The sequence below is a fragment of the Panthera onca genome, chromosome C1 (genome assembly GCF_046562875.1).
Source record: "Panthera onca isolate mPanOnc1 chromosome C1, mPanOnc1 haplotype 2, whole genome shotgun sequence".
In the NCBI taxonomy this organism is placed as follows: Eukaryota; Metazoa; Chordata; class Mammalia; order Carnivora; family Felidae; genus Panthera; species Panthera onca.
Window position 1 is genome coordinate 174,478,567 of NC_138346.1, and position 23,084 is coordinate 174,501,650.

The 23,084-nt window shown below is 43.2% G+C and overlaps 1 protein-coding gene across 3 annotated transcripts in view; it reads left to right on the forward strand.

Annotated features, from left to right (window-relative positions):
- DAB1 (DAB adaptor protein 1) overlaps positions 1-23,084 on the forward strand; it is a 1,137,940-nt gene that overhangs the window by 163,219 nt on the left and 951,637 nt on the right. For 2 of the 3 annotated variants that reach the window (XM_078451862.2, XM_078451864.2), the window contains exon 2: positions 21,479-21,611. The exons of the other annotated variant lie outside the window; for it this stretch is intronic. The gene's annotated coding sequence lies outside the window, so the exon portion shown is untranslated. The remainder of the gene's footprint in view (positions 1-21,478; positions 21,612-23,084) is intronic. 3 annotated transcript variants of the gene reach the window in all.

Genomic DNA, 23,084 nt, shown 5'->3' on the forward strand with positions numbered 1-23,084 from the left:
AGCAGTTTCTCCCCGCTATGTTCCATGCCCCCAACCTCCTCGGTGGGATTGCAGACCAGTAATTCACAGAGGCCCGTTATTTATCCTCTATGTGGTAAAGACTTTCCGTAGGTTATAGGAAATAAATGTGCTTTTTACTGTCGTCCATGGTTCTTAGGAAACGTATCCCCTCGGTGGGGAAATATCTTTGCGGGCCCAAGCAGTTTTATGTGTGAATGGCCAATGAGCTGATAATGGGTTTTATGTCTAGCAGTAACCAGCGGCATCGCAGGCGGCCCTTCCTTCACTGCAGTCAGGACTCGTGGGTTTCTCAGCCCACAGTGTGTAAATACTTCTCATTAATGTGGTGGTCTGTGCTTGTAAATAGACAAGCTGGTGTCCCCATGATATCTGCTAGGGGAAACATGGAATCCAAGAAGACTGATGGTGCTGAGGCAAGAAGCCTGGACCCAGAATGAGTGGCATGAGATGAAAAAGGGTGGGGCAGTGGAGACAACACTTTGCATAGTGGAATCTCTGGGTTATGAATATGTATATTCATAGATTAGATTGTGATACTGGAGCTTACAGATCATAGATACTGGAGCTGCTCTCTTACCTCTCTTGGTAGGGGGATAGAGGAGCAAAGGCAAATAAAATGTGTGGATAATTATCCTGGGCACCAAGCTCTTTACATACAGCGTGTTTTTTGATCTACCAAATAAACCCCCAAAACCCTGGTAAGATTGACACTTTGATCCCGATTTTATATATGATGTGAGAGGAGATTTAGTGTTAAGAGACTTATAGTTGATACGTGACTGAGCCAGCGTCCAAACACTGGAAACTTTGTAGGCGTTACTGTCTTCATCTGGAAAACAGGGATGATAGTGCACACCTGTATATTTGTGTAGACGGGACAAGCGCCATGCTGGTGTGGAGCTCATGTTTGGCAAGAAGAAAGTCTAGACTTCCAGGCCCAACTTTATTTTTCCTTGCCTAACTTCTTCCCTCTCTTTCCTCTCTTCAAAATTACTTACAAGTGTAAATAGGGAACAGGTAACAGTGCGGGCCCATGGCGTGGGTGAGATGATGGGAGGTAAGATCCAAACCGAGGGCTTATCAGTGTGACCTTGTGTATAGTGGACATTAGGAGGGTCTCGGACTTTAGTTTGGAACAGCAGTATTTATCGGTGGAGCTTACAGAGTGATGTCATAGTGTTATTTGAGGGCAAATACAGAAATTGGGTTCCCATCATTGATACCTGTCATAGGGCCGCTGCTTACATACGTTATCCTTATCTTATTTTCAAGAGAATACGGAAGTCTCCAGTTCCTGGAGGCCTGGAGTTTTTGATCTGTTTCTGTTTTCCATGGTGTCTCCAGCACCTAGGTCAATATGTGGCAGGTAGGAGAGCATCAGCACATATTTGCTGAGGGGACTGTGGCTATTAAGGAACAGCAGAACACCAGGCAAAACCTATCAGCCACATGCCATGCAGTGATAAAGCATGAAGATAAAGCAATCTGGTTAATTCTCTCTCTTATTTCCCTAAATATTGCTTAGACTAATCCTCTTCTATCACACTATACATGTCACATCCAAAACTCCATTATATTTCACCGTTATTCCTGCTGTAGCCTCCACTCTGTTTTCCACACCGTAACTGAACCCACGTCTTACTATGTAGCCAGACAGATTTTAAAACAATACAGTAATGTCACTCTCCCGTTTAATATCTGCCAATGACTCCATGCCTTCCAAATGGAGGCTTAAATTCTGTCAGGCTCACAACAGCCTGCTGGATCTGGACCACGCATCTCTAGCCCCATTGGTTTCTGTTCTGGACTGAACTGTTTTTAGGCCCTCAAATGAGCCATGCTCTCTCTTGCCTCAGGGCCTTTGCACATACTGTTCTGTCTGCCTAGAACACTGCCCTACAGAATCCTTTGTCTGGATGACCTCTGTTCATTGTTTTAGTCTCCATTTAATATCATTTCTTCAGGGGGCCCTGCTGAGAGACCTACTCCATAATGTTCCCGACTTCATGCTTCCATAGCGCCCTGCATATCTTCTTTCAAACACTAATGGTTTTTAAATGCTTGTTTTCCCCACCAGGGAAAACCCTATGGAGAAAGTGGTGGATTATATATTATTTACTACTGTTTGTATTGCCCCCCCATGTAATACCTGACCTATAAAATGTGCTCAATAAATATTCATTGAATAAATAATCATCGTTTAAATACTATGAGTATCCTGAAGACTAAGAGTCATTCCCACTTTTCAGATAAAGAAACTGAAGTCCAAAGAGATTAAATTTCAAATTCAAGATTAAATTTCAAACTCACTTGGCAAATGATGTATTTAAAGTCAAATCCATGTCTGACTCCAAAATCCATGCTTTTTCTGCTATTCCAATGAATTGTTCCAGAAAATCAAATATTCTGGTTACTAGAAGGTCACAAAATATGTTATACAGTGGGTACCAATTTGCAAAGAGTCAAAATACACCAGACACAGTCAATTCTTTCCCAGACGACTCAAAAGGCTCTGCAGGGCACTTCAGGATGGCTGCTGAAGGACTGTGGGCATAATTATCGTTGGACAGGAGTTTGAAAACAGTTCAGATTATTTACGTTTCCTTTTTTCTAGACTCTTGATAAATGGTCTTTGACTTGACTTTCAAGTCACAGAGGTGATCTCTTATACCTCCAGGCCTGAGACAGTGTTAGTAGAAGAGCCCGTGTTTCTCACCCGTATGGAATGGCATGTGCGTCTTTCATTCATTCTACTGTGGCTTCCTTCTGTCCCATCCCCATAACTCTCTATGTTTCTGGCTTGGACATGTGACTACGGTTAGTAGGATCCAAACTAGGGGCTACATGGCTCACATCCCACCTGTTCTGTGAGATGCCACTCATTGATCCACAAGAGGGCAGTAGTAGCAGAAAAGGCCAGCCTCCCCCTTGCCAAACTCCATACCTTGCTGTCCAGCACGGGAGCCATGGGCCCCATGTGGTTATTAAGCACTAGAAATATAGGTAGTGCTACATGTTAAAATGATAATATTTGGTTACATTCACTTAAAGAAACCTATTGTGTAAGTTAATTTCACCTGTTTCTTTTTACTCGCTTAAATGTGGTGACTGGAAAATTTATGATTACATATGTGGCTCACATTCATGGCCCACATTATATTTCTATTGGACAGCACCGCTTGATACAATCTATAGGATAATAAAACATAATTTTTAAAATAATTAAAATTTGAACATAATTTTTCATCCTATAAATATGTTGCATAAATATCATGTCATAATAAGAATTGGACCGGTTCTTGGAGCTTATCTAAAATATCCTTATTTTCTGGCCAGAAACACTGAGCCCCAGGGAGGTAAAGCAACTCTGTCCAAGGTCACACGGCCAGTAAGCAACAGAGCTAGGCTTTGAACCTAGGCCACTAACACCAAATCAGTTTCCTTCATTCAGTGAGTGGCCAACAGAACACAGGCATCATGGAGCTTAGAATGTATCCCTGAGAACCTCCTACCTCCCAGGCGCCAACATCAGTGCGTGCCACGTTATAAGAGTATTTTTATTCAAAACCCACTTTGGTCTGAGATGCCGTACCATTCTGCACAAAGGATACAAAAATAAGTAACACTCAGGCTTAGCAGGTACCACATGGATAGTAACCAGTTAACATCATAAAACAGAGGTACTGGAAAAGTACAACTGAAAGCTAATATGGAAATATATTCAACCTCACTTGTAATTAAAAAATGTAAATAAAAATCATGGTGTTTTACTGTTACCTTATTCATATTCTTTCTAGTTTCATAGGGATTTAAAGTAGTTCATAATCCTACATTCGGAAAAAAATCAATAGAAAATAGAATCAATATAAAACAATAGGAAAAAAAAAGCCCCAGTGATTCTTTCTGCAAACATGTTTTATGGGGGCAATGAGGCTTCATCCCGAATAAGTGGTTTGGACTATATGTACATTTCAGTTACCATGGTGTTCTTTAACCCAATTTTCTTGGCTTTAGAAAAAAATTTAGTTATATCCCACTGGATATTTGATACATACTAGGCAAAACATTTAACTTCGTTTAGTTTAGGAAAATCCAAAGTTCCCTGGCTGTTCCTTAGTATCAAGATGAGAAAGTTCCTTGGGAGAAGAAATCAAGTCTTATTCCGCGCCTCAGTTACTGCCATGGGACTTGACGCATAACGCGTGACAAAGCTTCGCCGAATACAGGAAGATACCTGCGTTTGTTCTGTGCCAGTTAGGTGCCCATGCACTTTACAAGCCTCTTTATATAAATGAGCTCATTTAATAATCACAAAACCCTGAGAATTTGGGTCTTGATTTGCAAATAAGAAAACCAGAAACTCCAAAAGATTAAGAAACATGCCCCAAATCTCTGGTCACGAGGAGGCAGCGCTAGGATTTGAACCCATCATGTATCTTGTTCCGAAGCTTGTGTCACTGTGTCATGTGAAGGAATAGGAGAATAAAGGGAAAAGAAAGAATACAGAAGAGAGAGAGAAAGAGGAATGGAGAGAAGAACAAAGATGGGAGGGAAGGGGTGAGTGTGGAGTTACATGTCTTTTGGCACATAGTCTAAGAAGAATGACAAAGAGAAGGGTCAGAGTTTCCCTGGAGAAAATTATCCCTGGCAATTTAGAAAGAAATTTTCTAAAATAGCAGGTTAGGAACTCAGCCACCGTGGAAGGCTTGGCTCTCTGAAGTTCCCCCAGGACGGTCTCCTCTCTTGCCACCTCATTATCGCCAGGAACAATCTGCATGGCCAATAATGAGGGAATCTTAATGCCGGCAGTCTCAGGAGTGGGTAATGGCCTTGCATGAGGAGCTCAGGTCACAGGATCAGGCCTGGATGCTGGGGAGTGAGCTGTGTGGAGTTGCTGACTTCTCTCCCTGGACCCACAGTCCATTAGCCCTTACCCCCTCAGCAGGGTGGTAATGAGAAGGTGAGGCCCACTCCAAAGCCCCCTGCAAGCAGATCAGGGGGCGGGGCTGTGGCCTCCCCAAGGGCAAGCACATCCTGTCACCAACCCTGACCAGCCTGCTGTCTCTGAGGTGCTCTAGGTCTGCCTTCAGGATAGCGTTTGTCCAGAATTCTGCCTCCTCCCAAACTCTGCTCCTGACAAAAGTGCACCGACTTTATTAGGAAGCCACGTATCTCCAACCTGACATCTGTAACATCCTTTATAGTTTCCATTTATATATTTCCACCTGTGAACCCATGTTGTTTAGTGGATAAAGCAAAGATTTTGGAGTCAGAATTTTATTAATCTTATCATCTCTCTCCCCCTATCAGCTTTATGACCTTGGCATTTTATTTAACACCTATGAATCTTGGTTTCTCAGATGTTATAAGGAATAATAATACCAGCTTTGTAGGTTTATTTGGATTATTACTACTTGTTATTAATAATCATAGCTAATACTGAGTTATTATGAGTTGAGTTCTGTGTTAGTTGCTTTATACATATATTATCAGTAATCCTTATAACTCTGCATGTGGATGTTATTCTTATCCCTGATTTACACAAACAGAAACTGAGGCTGAGATTGAGTTAGTACATGTCAGAACTGAGACCTGAAGCCTGGTCTCACTGACAAAGTCTGTAACCTTAACCACTATGCTGTCTTGAAATTATGAATTGAACACCCAGAGTCAGAGCCTGACACCGACTATGTTGTCCATAATATTACTTATTTTCTCCACTCCTTTTCTGTTTGACTAATATATCAGTCAGGATCCAGTTGGCAAATAGAATCTTTCTAGGTATTTCAAACAGAGGGAATTCAATACAGGAACTGGTTGCATGGGTGGTAGAAGAACTGAGAATCCAAAGGCAAGCCAGAGACCAGCAATGAGAGAAAGCCACTGTAATCCTTAGGCTAGAGGAACAGAGGGAGAAGGTAGTGCCACCAAATCCCAGAGACTAGGGTCACCTTCAGATGCTAGAACCACAGAGGAACCATGGAAGAGATGCTATTCCTTATGGAGATGCCAACCAAATCCAGGAAAGATGGGGATTGATATACCCTGACCTCTTCCCCCCTTCCGATCTTTTAGTCACCACACGGTACCTCCAATTGGCCATATCTACTTAGAAGCCCAAGAACAAGGGAGCTTGAGAAATGTCATTTCCTACAAACCTGAAGGACAGAGAAGAGATCTGAGATCAAATAGGTAGGTTCCTGGCATATCTAACAACCCTATGAAATAGGTAGGTTGAGATTATCCTCTCTATTTGACTCTGCCAAGTATCCAATCCATGGCACAATGGTGAATCCATTTTACAGGATGACAAAGTAAAGGCCAGACAATAAGTACCACCAGAGCTCCCAAGAGGGAGTCATTAATCCTGTGGGAGTCAAGAAACCTACAGAATGGGAGAGACTTTGAGACATCATGGGTTAATGACAAGTAGGGTTTTATCAGAGAACCAAAGAACTAAAGATATGGATCCATGAATTGAGAGGTTTGGGCTGGATAGTCTCTGAATTTCCTGCCAGTTCTAACTTTCTTTTTTAACTTTGAAATCCTACTGGAGACTGGAGAGATATATAATCTATATTGTTTTCATAACGCTTTAAGGGGTCCATTTTCTAATACTGAATTAAATCTCTAAATCCCTGTTTACACTGGCTCCATGGTATCCCTTCATGTTGATGGAGAAATTGACACATGGATGGGGAACATGTTGCTAACAAGATCTGCCCCAAAGGGCCAGAGAAGTTTGGTCTCTAGTTAACACAGTTGGGGAAAGCACAACAGCTTTATGTTAACGTTTCGGTGACCTATTACTTCTAGGATATGTTGTCAGGACATTTGATCTGCACATATGTCCATTATATACCCCTTTACACTGAGTTTGATGGCTGAACTTTGCCATTGACATCACACCCTCACTCTTGGAGTGCCTATATCCAATTCCTCCTGCTGGATGGAGTGCTTATTTTAAAATGCAAATCTGATAAAATACAGCCTTCCTCCTCTTCACTTAAAATCCTTCCAGGGTGCCCCATGCCTTTAAGATAAATCTAAACTCCCTAGAATATCTTGGCTCCTTCCTAAGTCTCTCAGTCCCCTTCCTTGAACTCTGGGTTTCAGGTATATTGAACTGCTGATCACGCTCTTTCAAGCTTCCATGAGAACAGTCTTTGAACGGGCTGTCCTCACTGGAATATCCTTTTCCAGTTTCTTGCTCTGGCCAAGTCTGTTGCTTCCTATGGGGTCTTCTCCTTGCCTGCACCCCCCTCCTTTTTTGTGTTTCCAGTGTGCCATGAATTTGTTGTTACTGAGAACTAGCACTCAGTATTTGCAGCTTTGGGTGTATAGGATCTTGTTGAAGGCCTGTAATAACTTGGTAACTGGTAGCTACTGGGGGACCGAGGGTGTTGTTGCTTTGTCTCATTTCTGCCTTTCTAGTACCTAACAGAGTGTCTGGCACACAGTAGGTGATCAGAGAAATGTTTGTTGAATATGTGAAGGATTGGAGATTTAAAAATAAAAATACAACCTTTTAAAAGCCTCCATTTAGGGGTGCTTAGCTGGCTCAGTTGGTGGAGCATGTGACTCTTGATCTCAGGCTGGTACGTTGGAGCCCCACTTTGGGTGTAAAGGTTACTTAAAAATAAAGTCTTCAAAAAAATTCTGTGTTTATTAAATATGGTACTGTTGAGAGATAGTCCTTAATTCAGACCTGTCTTAACATGCCCAGATAGGAGTGTGCTTCCAAGGTAGTTGGCAAGAATTCCCACAGTGCTTTTATGAGAGGGACATTAAAGAAGCCAGCATCTCTTCATGCATGGCCCTGCAATTTCATTACCTTTGCTCCTCAACTCAGCAGCCACCTGTGACAGGGCCTCAGCTTAACGAGCAAACCTTCTTCCTGTGGCAGAGCTGACTTGGCCCATAACTGACAGTAACGAAGAGCCTTGGCAGATGAGGATGAATACTGGTACCTTCTATTGTTTATCAATCATCCAAAGGTCCAACCCTGTGGGCATTCAAACTGCCTCGGCTGGGGGGTTGGTGTGGAGCCTGGGCCCTTCGTTAGCAGAGATGCCTGGCTGACCAGCGCCATCCATTGTTCTGTCTCTCCGGAGAGTGGTTCATTGATCAGAGCATTCTTTCCCTGCCAGCCCTGACGGCAGCCTCCAAGTCCTCCGCAGACTAGAGCACAGGAGCCAGCCAGCACCAGTCCTAGCGCATTAGAGGAGTGCTAGTTGCCAGTCCTGGGGCATTGTCACAGAGCAGGGCGCGGTAGCTTGAGAGGTCTATGTTGGGCAGCCAAACTTCCTGGACTGGAATGCACACTCTAGCTGACACTTGTTAGCTGCGTGACCTTGGGCAGGTTACCTCTCCCCTCGATGTTCCAGGACCTGCAGTTTAACATGTGGATGGTGGTAAGAGTGGCTTGGGATTCGGGGGGTTAAATGAGTGTACATGGGTGTAATACTATAGAAAGCTGTGCCCGATGTATACTAAGCACTATGCAAGTTTGGTTTTACTAATCATCCTACACACCTAAGCCGAGATACGCCCATTGTTGTTCTAGGTGCTATGTAGGGAAACAGATGAAAGGATAGGCTTCCACCCATGGTAATCTCCATCTACAAGGAATGGGAGACAAGTAAGCAAATCACTGCAGTAGTTTGACCACTGTGACGTGAAGGTTGCACAAGAGTCCGTGTGAGTATGGAGCATCTTCCCCAGATCACCAGGGAAGGCATTCAGGGCTTCACAAGAGAAGACACCGGAGCTAAAGCTTGAAGGTAGAGCGGGAGTTTGGCAGAAGGGTTAGTAGGAGAGAATATTCCAGATAGGAGTGATGCAGCTGTGAAGACTCAGAACTAGGGCCCATTGCAGCCTGTTTGGGCAACTGTAATGCGTCACTGGCTCATAGGTATGATGAAGCAGGAACAGGGCCAGTCTTTGGGCCCCAGGAGCAACTCGTAGGAGCTTAGACACAGTTTCTGTGGGTTATGAGGACTCCCTCAGAATGACGAGATTCTGTGAAATGAGGGAATTGAGCTGGATGCGTTTTGTTGTGCTCTGAGCTATTATATTTACTTTTAAGAGAAAAAAAATGAATACATAAAAACTAGACTCGCATGAGATTGGTGTTAGACCTGAGTTTCAATACTCAGGCAAAGAGAATAGTGGTTTGTGAGCTGTTTTATCTGGGCATGTGGTCTGTTTTTAACTCTATGATTCTCCTGCCCAAGGTTCTCAATCCAAAGGAAACTCATTTAGCCTGAAGGTTCTGTACCAATTACATAGTTTTATAAGGTCAAAGCAAAAGTTGGGAGTCATTTTATCTTCATCTGTACTGGTAGAAATTACAGAATCAAGCTGCTTTAATAAGAAAAAGCACCAGGAAGGGAAAAGTGAAAATGGAGGTGTCAGCACCATCAGAGATTGCTGCTGTGTCCGGAAGCGGGAAGATGAGGCCGGGTTGGGCTGTGAAGTTCTCTGACAACACGGTCTCTGTCCCTGAACAAGTTGCCCGGGCTTCAAGAGGAACAGACATAAACACAACATCCTTCCACCCTTATTAAGATTTAATCCCGCTTTCAACAGGATTGTAATGTTATTAAATTAGATTTTTTTTCCCCTTCCTTAAAAAGGGATTTAACTTTTGCTTTCCTGACATCATAATCAACATGGAACAGATGCAAAGGGGAAATTGTGTGGCCACTGGTAATATGGACCTATACTTAACATGTAGCATGCGAAGTTATTAAAATGGAAATTAATTCTTTTTATTACTATCGTACCCTATCAATTAATTTGGTTAGAGGTGCTTATGAATATGCAATCATTCCTCTCTGCTGCCTGTCCCTTATTCTGTGTGTGTGGAAAGCATTGGTGAAGCAGTAGGTAACATGTGAGATTCCTCTGCTAGCTTTGTTACCACTCTTTGCTCTCTACTAATGGTGATGAGAGCAATAACTGACAGTTCCTGAGTTCTTCTTCCATGCCAGACACTGTTCTAAGCACTTCACATTCATTGTCTCATTCAGTGCTCACAACAAATTTTCAAAACGGGTACTTTTACTGTCCCTATACGAAGAAGAGGTAGATGTGGCACACTGAGGTGACAGAATCTTCCCTGGGTTGCCTAGACATTGTGACTCCGAGAACTGAACTTTTCATCACAGATTCTCAAGAAGGGACTAGGACAGGGTGTGCATCTCAGACACCAGGCTCCTGTAGGCTGAGGAATAGTGTGGGGGACCTGGGATGGAACAGAGGGCTCTGAGCTGGGGATATGTGTTTTAAAAATATACTTTTTTATTATTATTTAGGTATGGTAAAGCCCCCAGATCAGGAGATGGCTGTCATTCATGGTTTATTACTCACAGATCGCAAGAGGAGGAAGCATAGCACTTCACCAGGTCCATATGGAAGCCCCAGGCTTGGTTAGGAGGCAGAGGGAGAGGGAGGAACCATGGGCAAGAGCTTTTATTGTGACTTCTGTAAGAAGGAACATGAGGCAGGGTAAACAGGTTTAGTATTGGCTAATTTGAATAATTTCAGTGGGCTCTGAGGCATAGGGGCCGTCCCTAGTTGTTTGGTACTTGGCCCTAGGATGATTAAGGCATATGGATAGTGGCCTAGAGCATTAGAGTTTGGGGGGGCGGGGGCGGGTACAGGATCTGGATTGGTTCATTTGCATCTGAGAGGTGCACTCCAGGAAAATTGCTTGCTATCTCTAGGAATTAGCTAACCCTGGGATAGACACTCCCTGCAGTATCAAACCTCACACATCAAAGCATCAGAAATATAGAAAATAAGGTAGGCTTAACAGAGCAAGCCCTCAGTGGCAGGTTGCTATGGGAGGCCCCCAAGAGGGTAGCCAGATGGGAAGGAAGAAGGCAAGTGGGACAGGTGGACCAGGAATAAAGACCTTGAATATACAGTGGTCTTTGTGATGCCCACGATGGGGCAGGAGATCGGAGGCACTGAAATTAAGTTTCAGATTATCTTTTTATATTATCCACAATGCATGTTTAACTTTATATGCATATTAAACTTTGAGGTGTGGGATAGATTATGACTCATCTTTTCAGTGGGACATTTCCTACTTGGAAACAGAGACCTGTCTTGGTCATCCTTGCACACCTTACAGATTCTGATGTGAGACCTGCTCTCTCACAATGGAAGGGCCCTAGTTCATACCCTGTTTGTAAACCTTGGCTCCTCAACCATATCCCATCAGGCAAATCTTTCTTCAAGTGGCATTTGCAGCCTATGGTTTCGGTAAGAGGGAGCTTGTCAACCCGGGTGAAAGGAAACCCAGGAGAAGGGTCACGGTCATGGATTCATGCCTGATTCACAATTGCTTCCTTTTCCCCTTACTTTGGAAAAGGAAGAGAAATTTTGTAAGGTGGGCCAAGATAGTGCTACGGTGGAACCAACTTCAGGTTTGCTGTATAAGTATCATACTTGGATAATGAGATGATGAGTCCATCGCCTGTGTGGACTTTTTAATCGCCAATCCAGAATTTAGAATACTTTCTGGGTTTCTTCTCTTTCCCATCCCCGTACCCAATCCAATAGTATCCAATCTCATTTCCATCTCAAAAGCGTGTTCTGGAATGTCTACACTCAAATACCAGCACCCAGGTCTGAGAAGCCACAATGGATTGTCTCTTTTACAGGAACCTCTTCGTTTGCTTCTTGCCACCCTCTAATCTATCTTCCCAATGTGAGCCATGTATTATTTTTTAAGTATAAAAGATGTCAAGTCACTCTTCTGCTTAATACCTTTTTATAGGGTATCAGCTAGGGAAGGCTAGCTGCTATAGCAAAGGGAGCCAAAACTATGTAACAGCTCACACCAAGAGTTGTAACCTGAAGGAGTGAATAGCACAGCAGCACAGCCCCGCTCTAAGGAGTCATTCAAGCCTTGTTCACACGAGGTTTCAAAGATCCCCTAGATTGGATTTCCTGGAAGTAGGCCCTGAAACCGGGATTCATATGAAAGTGATCTGGTAGGAAGCTTAACTGGGAAAGAACTGATATAGACATGGGGAAGGATCTCAAGGAAGGACCAGGAAGGGAAGGCTATCAAGCAAGGGTGTGATATCAAGCAAAAATCCCAAGGAGGTAACTTTAGCCTGATCCCACAAGGCAAGATCTAAAGACAGTGTAGACCTCACGTCAGAGTTATCCCATCAGGACAAGAGAGCTGGAGTATTGGAGCTCATTCATTGGTTAAGGGCTGCCTCTGGGGAGACATACCTTCCCAGGTACTGTGGCAATCTGCATGTGCAGGTGGAGGGGCTTTAGACACCCTGTGGGCAGGTCACTGATGAGAAGATGCAGGTGCTGGCATTTGGAATAGGAAGAACACCTGGAGTGAGCCATGCAGGAAAATGATGAAGGGGTCCAAAGGGAGATGGGTGAAGCCCTGAGGGCATCTGCTTATTCAAAGGCACTCTGGGGGCTTTGTTCCAGTGGGAAGGAGAGGGCATGGGCAGCTTAAATGGGCCACACTCAGAAATGAGTCACATCACTTCTGCTTACCTTCCATTGGCTAGAACTCAGGTTCATGGCTATATTTAACTCCAAGGGAGGGTGGGGAATGTAATGCAGCTATGTACCCAGGAAGCAGAAGAGAACATAGGCCTCCTGCCACAGATATCCTCTCTTCATACTTGAGTAAAAATCTATCCTTCCTACCAGGGCCTAGAAATCTCTACATGCCTGCTTCTCCTGCCCTGTAAACTGCTACTCTGCTCCCCCACTATGTTCCAGCTGCACCCAGGTACTGCCTTATCATATGCTGGGCTTTATTACTGCGGACTATGTAAAAAGTTAGCAGAAAGCTTTTGGCCTAAAATCGCAATATTTTGTCACAATGGCAAAAGTGTTCTTTGACCTTTGAATAAGGGTGTTTGATGGATTGGGATAAAGTGTATAATGTATAATGAAATAACTAGTCACATTTAGTGGAGCCTGTAAGAGCCTTAGCTAGCCTTAGATAAACTCACAGAAAGGGGAGAGCCAAAACCTGTCCGTGGGCAGCCTCAGGTGGCCAGGCACACTCAGCCAGCTGCGTTGTCTTGACGCTGCCACAAACGCAGAGCCCACAGATGCTGGGCTGGAGCCCTCTGATTACCAGTTAGCAGCATCGCCTTGGGCAAGTTAATTAACCTATATGTTCCTTGGTTTTGCCATCCATAAAGTGGGGCTGATAATTGTTCCTAACTCATGGGATTATTGGAAAGGTTGAATGAGTGAATGCAATAGAAAGGGCTAAGCACTTCATAACTGTTATTGCTACCACCTTTGAGACTACACAGACACCTGCTACTCCAGCTTCCCTGGAGTGAGATTCTGAAGGACATTCTCTTGTGAGTGACTTCTCTTCTTCTGCTTCCTGCAGCCCCACTCCAGGCTAAGGGATGCTCGAGGGCAACAAATAAAAGCTCCTGTTTAACGTGAAGCATGTATGTATGTGCACCTTCTCTGCATTAGGCCCAACTTAAATCAAAGAACCTGATTCCATCAGCCACCCTAGAACCGGAGTGATGATTGTGTGACTTTGTATAAATTATAAGCCACCTCGCATAAATTACTGGTCTCTCTGGGTCTCCGTGTCTTCATCCTCAGGGCAGTGGACTTACCCATCCTACGGAGTTGGAGTTGTAAGGACTATAGGGAAGTATAGGTGAAAAGTCTAGTCGGGTGCTGGACAGCATCTTAGTTCTTCAGAGTTTTGGTTGTCAATTGCTGTATACCAAATCACTCTAACACCTATTGGCTAAAAACAACCATTTATTTGCTTGTGACTCTCCAGTCAAGGAAGGGCTTTGGGGGGTCAAGGAAGCCCTTGACCCAGTCAAGGAAGGGTCTTGTTGCTCTGTGTGGGCCAGTTCATCCAGGACTGGAGGATTCAAGGTAGCTTCTTCAACATGACTGGTGCTGCAGCCGGGGTGGCTAGAACCACTGGTGGCTGGGTGGGCTTATGCTTGCTCACTCACTCTCTCTCTCTGCCTCTCACTGTAATCTCCCACCTTCTGCAGATTCTTTCTCTCCGTGCCCTCCCTCTCCCCTCTCAAGCAGAGTAATCAGAGTTCTTCACATGACACCTCAGAGCTCTCAAGAATGCAAAAATAAAAACCATTATGCCCCTTAAGGCCCAGGCTGAGCACTGTCATGATGCTGCTTCTGCCAGTTCTGCTGGTCAGAGTAAGACACTAGGTTCAAGGGGAGGTAGACCCTACCTCTTGGGGGGACCAGTGGGCATGCATACAGGGATGGGAGGAATTGCTGTTGGCTATTTTGCAGACAATCCCTAATGCTCAGTAAGCTTCAGTTTCCATTGTTATTCGATTCATCTGGGGGAGGCGGGCCAGAGGCTGCAAAACCAAATCACTTTTTAAACAAAAATGCATAAAAACCAGGAAGCAGTCAGGTCAATTAGAATGATGTCATTGAATTTCTTCTTTGGGATGGAAACAGAATTTCTGGGCTAAGTTAGAACAATTGCAATCTACAAGCATTCAATCCTTTCCTCTATTTCCCTCTGGTTTTCCCATTCTTACTCTGGGATCTGGCAGGCCAGAACTAGAACTGTGCCACTGATAATTAAGTTGGAGAAAATCCTTGAGTAGTTTGCCTATTAACTACATAGCAAATCGTCCCACAATTAGTGGCTTAAAGCAACAACATTGAATATCTCATGATCTCTGTAGATCAGGAAACTGGGGCAGCTTACTTGGATTCTCTGGGTTCTGGGTTCTGGCTCAAGCTGCAATATTAGTTAGGGTTGCAATCATCCCACGGTTTGGCTGGGACAGGATCCGTTTTCGAGCCCCTCCGTGGTTATTGGCAGGATTCAGTTCCTGGCAGGCAATGAGACCGAGGGCTCAGTTCTTCTGGCTGTTGGCAAGAGGCTGCCCTCACTTCCTTACCACATGGGCCTCCCCATAGGGCAGCTCAGAAATATGGTAGCAGGCTTCATCAGAGTGAGCAAAGAGAGAGCCAGAAGGAGTGAGTGAGTGCCAGCAAGATGTAAGTCACTCTTTAGGAACCAAATCACCAGAGCAACATTGCTATATTCTGTCTGTGAGCGGCAAGTTACTAGGCCCAGGCTACACTAAAGGTAGGGAATTACACAGGGGTATATATCTCAGGAGGCAGGGATTATGGTGGCTACCCAAGAATTCCAAATGTCACCATCCCTTCCAGCCATTTTAGAGTTCCTGAACTTCACTCCATCCCTAGACATCACACTGCCATGCACAGATTATAATTAGGGTGAAAATGTGCTCAGTTTGCCTGGACTAGTCCCAGATTAAGTGATTCACGAAAAAAGAGCAGTCTTAAGTATAGAACAACAATGCCTTGAATATAAAAAAAAAAATCCTTAGAGATTTTCTTCATTTTCATAAGGTAGAAATGTTTCACTTAAGAAGAGTTGACCTACTCACTCTTAATTAATCTATTTAACACATATTTGTAGAGTGTTTTCTAGATACTGAGCCTATAAAGTAGAAAAAAAAATATCATCCTTGTCCTTGAAGAAGTAGGACAAGAATATGAACATTAATAGTATGTGTCACAACTGCTGTGAGAGAAGGTATCATGGAATCAGAGATGGTGGCCCTTGGGTTGTTCTTTAGTTTGAATAGGAGTTAGCTGGATGAAGAGTGTTTTAGTCAGGCTCCTAAAAGGAAACAAAAGGCATGTGCAAAATGGGATCGCAGAAGGAGGGTTTACATACAAAGGTGAGGGTATAAGGAAACCAGAAGGCATAGTGTGGGTATGTGGTGCTCAGCTGATACCACCCATGACCCCTGTGATGACAGGAGGCTTCAGTTGCCAGAATCCTGTAGCCCTGGCCTCCTTGAGGGAAGAGAGCCTTCCCTAGAGGGACACAGCTGGCTCTCATCCACCTTGTAGGAAAGAACCCAGGGGAATACATACTCTGACCTCACTCCCCTCTTTCCCTTTCAACCCCTGCCAAACCCAGCTAGGAATTACCCAGACAGATCAGCCCCAAGGGGAAATGTGGGAGGTATGTCTAGAGAAGCTATCTGACACAGTGGGTTAGTAAAACCCATTCCAGAGAAAGGGACCATAGTATATTGAGGGAGATGTGAAATGTCCTGATGACTTTGAACTGACAAATATGACCTGAAACAATAGGAAAGAAGCAGCCGGGATTGGAGAAGCAGACAGAGGGCAGGTCACGAAACTCTCCCTGGGTCTTTTGCAGCAGTGTCTTACCTGACACAGCCAACCCATGCCCACGTCAAATGGCACCTTCTGTAGTACATTCAGATCACACCGTCCCCTCCTAGGCTGTGCAAAAAAGTTTAGAATCTGCCCTGAAGCTGGTAGAATAATTTTTAGCAGGGTATGTGTGTGATCTACCCTACATTATGGATGGGGTGGCTGCGGGGTTAGAAACGGGCTGGTTGAAATCCCAGCTCTGCCCCTCTTATGTCTTTGCACAAGAACTTGAATCTGTCTGGTTCCCAGTGTTCTGGCTGGGGAAACTCAGCTGGCAACACCTGTTCTCTGAATAGGAGGATTAGATGAGATAGATGTTTTCGAAAATACAAAATGCTCAACTGAAGCTACTAGCACACAGTTCAGCAATTGCTTGGAACAGAGAACGGGAGTGAGGAGGGAATTAGGACTTTGGGCACCGGCTGCACGGCAGGTATTGTGCTCAAACATCTTACATTTAATATTCTGTTCACTCCATGTGATAGCCCCTGAGATAGCTATTATCTCATTTTACAGAAGAGGAAAGAGAGGCCTGTTTTGATTACTGATTATGTACCATGCCTGGGGGATATGAGGGTAAATAAGAATGAGTCCTGGCCTTTAGGAGTTTATAATTGTAGTTACTTAGGTTATTTAGATCAGTGCTCCTCACATTATAATGCACACCTGGCATCTTGTTGAAGTGCAGATTCTGACTCACTAGTACTGGAATCTGGCTTCTTCCAGATGGTGTTGATGCTACTGGTCTGTAGACCATACTTTAAGGAGGTTAGAGGGTCATATTCAGCACACACACACACACACACACACACACACACACACACACGTTTTCGTCAGTACTTGCAGCCATGCTAAACTGAAGCAGAGAGATCTTTTACGGAAATTCCAGCCTCAGGAAACAGAGAAGTAGAAGGGGAAAGCCATATGCCCTAATATTTCAATGAATAGCAGTTACTAAGACCAGGCATTCTGTTTCAGAACCTAAGCCTTCCCTTGTTTGAGTTGAGCAGGATATTGTTTTTCTGCCCCTTGGATATATCCCATTATGAGCTTTGATCAAAGCAAACCTTTCCCTTTGAGGCTTGGGGCACATGTTAATGGATTTATTATTCGCATGTATCTGCATATATTTGCAAAGCAATTCAAGCGCTTCTGTTGCAGAGGAGGAATTGGGCTGGTGGTTGAGCCTAGGGTTCAAGCATCACTCTTAAAGCTTGGTCCTTAGCATCTCATCTTAAAGGAAATCCAGCAGCAGAGAGCTGGGGGCAGTTCTGATGATTGAGGGAACTAAGAGCTGAGTTTCCAGCTGCTTAGCTGGTTGAATATTCCCAGCTGTTCACTGGAGGTTTTTGTCATGGGGAGCTCTACCCCATTTCAGGCTCTGCCTCCCCATTTTCCCATTCATTTTATGAATTGCCGCCCAAGTGTCTCCTTAAAGCATTTCTCTGCCCAGGTCACTCAACTACTCAAAGACTCTCCATTTTTCTTCTTTATCTGTGGGAGAAAGCAAATCTTAACCTGACACTCAAATCCCTCTCTATGTAACCAGGTCCCATGGCTTCAGTGCCCCCTCCATTACCTACCTCAGGTCTCCATGCTCTAGCCAAACCGAAGCACTTCTTGTTTTCCCTAAGCCTTATAAATTCTTGCCTTAAAACTTTGCTTTTCTCATTACTTCAGTGAGATGCCTTCTCCCCACTTTCCACACTCATGTCCAAATTCTATCTATCCTTCAAGACTCTGTTCGAATCCTATGCCCCCTAAAAAGCCTTCTCATAATTTTCCACATGGAGAAATTCTTCCCTCTTGTTAACCTCCTTAGCATTTTATTCATATAACTTTCTTATTATGTGAAGTTCTTTATTTGTTTATGTATTGGGAATGTCATAGGTCATTGCCTGGTCTTGAAGGCTGCTCATGCCTACTCATATGTACATGTAATAAGTGCTTAATAAAACTTTGCGTACACGAATGAATGAAACAGATGGCTTCTGAACTGTGATTTTATGGTAGCATATTTTCTAATCTTTCATTCTTTCAATACATATTTATTGAGATCCTGTTCTGTTGCAGGCATGAGGTTCTGGCAGTACAAAGGTGAAGAAGGGAGAGTCTTGCCCCCCAGGGACTGTTCTGGGGATGGGGCCATCTCCTGTTCTTTGTTTAATTAAGTTGGCTACACTCCAACTAGTTGCTTAATAATAAATGATTTGAAAAATCTGAAAACATCTGATATTTTTACAGATCAGTGACCTGTTAGATGAACAGGCTAAATCTTGTTTAATCTGTGCTTCTGTTCATCAGAGCAGTCTTTTGGTGTGGAGTATGACAGCAAATTAGATTGTACTTTCATTATGCTGTTGCCCCCCCATCTTAAAAATAATAATGGCATATATTTATGGTAGAAACCTTGGAAATTAAAAAAAAATGAATAAAAACCCCACTCATAATTTCAGAAACAAAAAAATCAATGATTGCTAACATTTGGCATATTTCCTTTAAATTTTTTATTTGTTTTATTTTTAGGAATGCACACATAAACACAGTTGACTCATGCTTTTTGTGTCCTGCTTTTAGGTTTTTTTCTTTACTTAAACTTATACTCACTATATTTTTTTGCATATTGATAAAATTCTTAAAATGATTTTTAATTATATTTAGTATTGTGTGAATGTGTCATAATTTTTAAACCACTTTCCCATTACGTATAAAAGCTAAAAATCGGAAATAACTACACTATGAATATCTTTGTGTGTCAAATTTTTCCTTTCTCTGGTCATTTTATTAACATTCTTGAAGTGAGTTAATTAGTGAGTTAAAGGGTATGATTCTGTTCAAGTCCTTTCTCTCCCTTTTTACCAAGTTTTCCTTATCTGAGAGGGTTAATTCTTCTGATACTGTTTGGATGAGTATGGTTTCACCTTAATTTAATACCCTTTTGTGATTAACACAGAGTGTCAGCTCGAAGCCCCCTCCCTCATTCAAGCACAGCAAAGCAGCATCAGGATCAGGATTATTTTTGGGGTGTGTGTGTGTGTGTGTTTGATGTTTTAAATGGTTATTTATTTTTGCACACGAGAGAGAATGAGAGACAGAGTGTGAGCAGGGAAGGGGCAGAGAGAGAGGGAGACACAGAATCTGAAGCAGGCTCCAGGTTCCAAGTTGTCAGCACAGAGCCCGATGCAGGGCTTGAACCCATGAACCATGAGAGATCATGACCTGAGCTGAAATCAGACAGAGCTACTCAGGCGCCCCTTCAGGACTGTTTTTGAGATAATACTCCCACTTGCCAATAGCCACTGACTAATAGTGCTGACTAATGCTGTTCCTGTTGATTTTTTTTTTTTTTTTTTTTTTGCCAGTCTGGGTGATTTTCATAACAGTGACTATAAGCGGACTTGACATCAGAAACACTTTTTTAGTGCATTCAACCTGCATTTTGATCTTTTAGCTAAAATATACTGTAAGCACTTCTTTGGCTCTCAGAATCCCAGAAGAGCAATCCCACTGAGGCTCTGTTGAATTAGCTTGAATCACCAGCTTCACATTGCTTGCTGGGATAAGGGCTATCCAGCCCTGGACCTCTCAAGGTCCTGGTTCTCATCTTGGTCTCTTTCAACTGTGGAAGAATCAGGGCGCTCATTATAGTCAGCCTTAATAGTGGATAGAGAAACTTCACTCTAATTGAATCTACTTATGAAACTCTCACATTTGTGTAATGCTCTACAGTTTACAAAGCACCTCCGAGGGCATCAGCTAATTTGATCTTCACCGTCTTTCTGTGAGGTAGCTATTTAAACCCCTCCTGTTGCATAGGTAGAGTAACTTGGATACATGCAGCGCTAGATGCTGGGGTTAATAATGGAGAATGTGTGAATGTTCTTTGAAAACATGTACCCATTTCAAATCAACTTCGCCATTAGCTAGTTTTATTAAATAAGTTCTTTGAGCATCAGAGTCCTCAGCTGTGAACAGAATAGCACAGGTGATCCTTCTTTTTTTTTTTTTTTTGGCAGATTCTTTATTTGCAAATACAGCTACTCACTAAAATTTATTTGTAATCCCAGATTACAATCCAGATACAATCCAGATTGAATCCAGATTCAATACTTGTGGTGCTTTTGTGCTCATTAGCAGACATGCACCATGAACAGAGCAACAAAATAGGAGTTGCCTAACACACATACTCCCAGCTGAGGTCCACAGGCACTGTTCTGCCTTCTTGTTTTAGCTGTCCTACTGTAAACAGGTATCCTTTGTGAGACCTTTTCAGCACCACTTATTTCACATTTTTGTGCCTTCTGTTGGCGATCTCACCGGTTCCCACGGTTTAACCCCAAGTGTAGTGCTGAACTATTACCTGGTATTCCTAAGCAGAAGACGGCTGTGAGAAAATACACGTGTTAGACACGTTTCATTCAGGAGTGTTTTCTAGTACTGTTGGCCATGATTTCAATGTTAATGAATCAACTATATATTAAATAGAGTGTCTTTTAAAAGAAACACACATAAATCAAGGTAGGTATTGATTGATTGATTAAATTGTGGTGACCAGAAGCTCATAGGAACCTAACCCTGTGTTTCCCCTAGGAGCAATGGCTCAGGGTTCACACAGCTTTATAGAGCATTACTACAAATAGCAATAATCAACTGTATCTATTTTATGGGGTTGCTGTGTATGTTACATAAGGATGTGTGTAAAATGCCTACTGGGTTGATGTTCTATAATGGGAGACTATCTTCTACTGTACGAGGAAACAGGCACTCAGGGAAGTTAATTGCCTTATTTAAAAGCATTAGACCAGAAACTGGCTCAGGTTAGTAGCATGTAAGTCCATTCTGTCTGAATCCAACAGCAGCAGTTTTCAAAGCATACAGGCTACATCTAGGAATAATCTCACATGAAGAAATTAAATGCTTTTTTGATCCTTATGAGTCTGCTCTTCATTTAAACATTCTATCTACATGATTGACTTCTGAAAAACCTATTTAACCACCCACTATCATCATCGTTGTGCCAGGCCCGGTGCTAACCACATGCCATCTGGTATCTCTTCATTGCACAGTGATCCGGTAAAATAGACATTATTGCTATTGGTGTCATTTTAGAGACATGGAGAAGTCAAATGAATTTTTCAAAGTCATACAACTTGGAAGAAGAACAAAGATAACATTTCAGGTCTTTCTGATTCCACAGCTCCTGTTCTCAATCTTGACATTAGAGAGTACAAAACTCTCGGGGAATTTGTAGACCAGTAAAACAGCCGACTGAAGGAACAACAACAAAACAGTGGAGAAGGACATAGAGTTATCTACATTTATTTACCCAGGTAAGGTCATTAAAGAGACAAGTTGGCATTAACGGTCATGGTCTTGTAAAGAAAAGTAATCTTAATATTATAAAAGTATGAAGAATTTAACTTTGGATTACAAAAATCCAACCGATTCAGGGACCCCTGGGTGGCTCAGTTGGTTAAGCATCCAAATCTTGGTTTCGGTTCAGGTCATGATCTCACGGTTCATGGGATTGAGCCCCATGTCAGGCTCTGTGCTGACAGCATGAAGCCTGCCTGGGATTCTTTCTTTACCTTTCTCTCTGCCTCTCTCCAGCTTGTGTGCACGCTTGTTCCCTACCCCCCCCACCTCAAAATAAATAAACATTAAAAAATATCCAACCCATTCACTTTTATGAAAGCCTTGCAACATTGGCCTTCCTTTTCTCATTTCATCCAGAACAGGTTGTCTTTGTCACAGACAAGTGGCCTTTGGCAACCACAGGTCTGTACTGTATTCTAAGTTATTTTCTCTGATCTAGGCCTGAGCTTTGTCAGATATCCAGACAGTGGATTGGACAAAATGGTATCTAAGATCACTTTTCAATTCCAAGGATTGAGTTTGGCCCATTTGTCCTTCTAGTCCAGAGACAAAGAGGAGGCCGGCCTCATGTACATTAGCCATCAAGTCAGCAGCTGCTGCTCTATCAATCTTGCCCTTGGCAGGAGCAGGCACCTTGCGAATTGACCTCCAGGAAAAGAATGAATGCTTAGTGGTGGCAAATAAGTTGCGTTAAGTATTGGGAAACAGAGCACACACATAAATCTCCTGTGGATCTATATTCCTTAAGGAAATCCATCAGAGAAGAGAGGCAACTCATGGAAGAAGACGATAACGCTCTGGCTGTTCCCCCTCCCCGCCCCCACCGCCCCCGAGGTAAATACCCTTCACAAATGGACATTGCCCACCAGATAAGCTAGCTTTAGGACCCTTCCACTTTTCTACTTACTTACACATTAGGGATTTTCCACTGTCCAGGCCTGTGCTCACTTGCCCAAAAGTTGCTAAAATAATAAGAAAGACCCAATAACAAGTATAGTTTATTAATGTGAATACGGTACTTTCTGTTGACATGCCAAGCTCTCAGCATATTTAAACCTCACGACAGCCCTTGTCAGGTAATACCATCATCGTCTTCACTTACAGACGAAGAAACTGAGACACTGAAAGGTGAAGTAGCTTGACCCATCACATCACTAATAAGTAGGAGAGGTGCGACTCGAACCCACATCCATCTCGGCGAAGCTTTTGCTTCCCACCAACACACTGTGCTGTCTGACCTGCACAGTATGCTGTCTTTCCGTAGCATTTGAAATTTTGCAACTAAATGTCCAACTTCCTCATTTTTCCCTTTTGGTGTCCATGTACGAAAAGAGTCTGAATCAACTCAATTAATATGTGTGAATCTCACCGTGTGCCAAATTCAGAGCTCTGGGGATGCAGACATGGAGAGCAGACCTCTGTTTTCA